This window comes from Octopus bimaculoides, chromosome 12, assembly GCF_001194135.2.
Source record: "Octopus bimaculoides isolate UCB-OBI-ISO-001 chromosome 12, ASM119413v2, whole genome shotgun sequence".
Classification (NCBI taxonomy): Eukaryota; Metazoa; Mollusca; class Cephalopoda; order Octopoda; family Octopodidae; genus Octopus; species Octopus bimaculoides.
The window spans coordinates 50,931,211-50,934,588 of record NC_068992.1 but is presented as its reverse complement, the minus strand read 5'-3'; positions in this window follow the sequence as shown (position 1 = coordinate 50,934,588).

The window sequence follows — 3,378 nt, the reverse complement described above, 5'->3', positions numbered from 1 at the left end:
TGTAACAAAAGGAATACATTTTACATTTGAATTTAAAATACGTTCTAGGGAATAATTCACTTAGTAAAGATCACAATAGATCAAAATTTCTAGAGAATATTGAAAAATATCCCCAAGCTAACATCGATTAAAATTTCTGAAAACGCTTGAACCAATGTATCAATCGAATGAGTTATTTTTGTGGATACACCATTACAAACGCAGTGAAACAATTCCAGCAATTGTGTGATTCTTTTACTGCTTTCAATCTTTGGATTACATCACTAATTGTAATGGATTTAGCCAATGAATCCATTTCAGCTATTTTATCGATCAAGCCATGGAGAAATGGTAAAAGTGGTTTTCGCCGTAATTGAGCGTGGCTCTTAGCTTATTAAACACCTTAGAAAATGTTCTTTTCGAAACACTCATTTTCCGCCACGCCAGACAATCAGAATATCTTTTCCGCAATGTCATGTTAATTTCGGAGAATACGCGATTCTTATTATTATCGCCTATCTTCATTTGGAGCCGGTCTCATTTACTGCTAGGCGACTAGCAGTAAATATTTAAACTTCTGTGGAGGTGAAGATAATCGCAATAAATCACAAATTCATCCTGTATGCTATTTAATATACCTACATTCCTCTTTCTGTTCAAACTCCTGCCAATGGACTATCTGAGGTATTTCTTCCAGGATGTTTTAAGGCACACACAAATACACAAATACACACACAAACACGAGCACACATCTCAGGGGCGGCTGCGTGGGTAGATGTTTGCTTCCCATCCACATGGTTCTGGGTTCATTCCCACTGCATGAGCCTTGGGTGACTGAATCCTTGTGAGTGGATTTGGTAGATAGAAACTAAAAGACCGTCGTATATATGTATATACATATATTTATGTATGTGTATTTCTGTTTCTCTTTGTCCACCTCACACCTCTTGGCAACAGGCTTACGTCCCCGTAACTTAGCGGTTTGGCAAAAGAACCGATAGAATAAGTACGAGGCTTTAAAGGAAATGTGTACTAAGATCGATCCATTCGAGTAAAAGTTCCTCAGGGCGGTGCCCAGCATGGCCGCAATCTGATCATTGAAACAAGTAAAAAGTAAAAGGTAAAAGATATGTAGACTATGTATGTACGTACAAACGTTTTATATATTCTTTTATTCTTGTATTTGTTTCAGTCATTTTTCTGCGGCCATGCTGGAGCACCGCCTTTAGTCGAATAAATGAATCCCAGGACTTATTCCTTGTAAGCCTAGTACTTATTCCTTTGCCGAAACGCTAGATTGCGGTGCCGTAAACACACCAACAACAATTGTCAAGCGATGGTGGAGGGACAAACACAGACACACAAGTGGATTTGATAGAATAATAATAAATAGATAAATAAATGAAACTTTCTGTGCTAGAGTCACAACAAGACGCAAGGAAACCAAAAACCCAAACGAACGTACAAACCAGAAAACAGAACAGAAATTATCTGATTGGCAGGAAAAGGAATTGCATGGTAGATTCCCGAAGATATACTCGCAACAAATAGTAATAGTGAGACATGGTTATGGTTGAAGAAAGGAAAGCTGAAGACGGAGAAAGAAAGTTTGGTAGTAGCAGCACAAGGTCAAGCATTAGAGTCAAATTGAATAAAAGCTAAGATAGACAAAAACCGGGACTTAGCTATTAAATTACAGTGGCTATAGAAAGTGCGGGTAAAATGTATCTCACTAGTTATAGGTACATTGAGAACTATCCCTAAAGATCTGAACGGATGGATAGAGAAAATAGGCATAAAACCCAGTTTAGTACAACCGCAGAAAATAGTGTTATTATTGACAGCTAGGACGCTTAAGAGGGTTCCTAGCATCTAAGGTTACCTGTTGTAGTCCGATAGGAGGGTTATTGGTATCTAAGGCTACTTGTTGTCGCCCAATGTTAGAAATTTTTTTCCAACTGTCTAATCTGCTGTGTGTCTTTGAAAATAATAATGAACACACCCAGTGAGAAGAATTTGATCAGCTCAGAAAATATAAAGATTTGCTAATCTAAATCGAAAACATGTGGCATCTCAAGCTAGTTGCAATATCTATGATTGCAGTAGCACTTGGAATGATAAAAAAAAAAGGAACTGAATATTATTTGAGAATGATCCCTTGCTTACCATCCATGCAGGAAGTGCAAAAGATTGTCTTAACTAGAACGTCATACGTACTGAGAAGAGCATCGTCGCTGTAAATTTTCTTTCCTGTTTTTCCGTTTATTTTCTACGTTTATTTCTTTTCATTTTTTCGTTTTTCCTTTCGGTCATTCTCCCCCTTTTTTTCTCTATCACAGGTCTTTGTAAATGAACAATCTGGTCTGTTATTATTCTGATTACAGTGGGTTTCTCTGCTCCAGGTGTCAAGAAGACAGCCGGCAAGAAATGGAAACAAATCTGAAAGATGACGTTGATAATAATAATAATAATAATAATAATAATAATAATAATAATAATAATAATAATAATAATGATGAAGATGATGATGATGATGATGATGATGAAGATAACAACAACAACAACAACAACAACAACAACAACAATGATAATAATAATAGCGTTATGTTGATAAAATATGAAATATTTTGGTGCATACGTTTTGAACCACACTGTATTTTTAAACCGTGGGAGATAGTTTAGTTTTAAGGCCAAAATAACAGCTGGAATTTCGATGTTTAGGCATTTTATTTTGCAATGATCGTTCATGGTAGGTTCGTGAGTTTGCATGCCTGTAGCTCGTTGTTAATAAGCAGATTCAAATTGTATTGTTTCTTAGTACATCATTAATGGTATTCTGAAATTTATTCTAATGCTTATTAATTTAAGTAGTTTTTGATAATGTGTTGATTTATTCTTTACTTAATTATAATTTTCTACATATATTACATTTTATATGTGCATTTTAAATATTTAATGTTGTGTATGATATATTTTTGCATTGCGTTCATGTTCATATTGATCTGCTTCTTGTACTAATAGTTTTGTCGATCTGTGCTTGTTTTATTCTATGGATTCCTTTAACAAGTGAATTGTTTTAGAAGGAAACTCAAATGATATTCTGAGTAGAAATTTTATTACTGATATTTTCTGCTTAAGTCAACAGTCGCTATCTCCATATAAAGTATATGTATTATTTTTATATTTGAGAGACAGGAATGTGATGCTTCTGTCATTTCCATCTGAAAGTTTACGTCAAGAAAATAAATCGTAATATTTCTATGAGTTTTATGGTTAATATTCTGCATGTGCGTGGCTTAGTGGTTATAGATTCAGCTCACGATCGGAAAGTCACGAGTCCGATTCCCGGCGGCGCGTTTTATCCTTGAGCAAACGTTTTAATTCACGTTACTCTAGTCC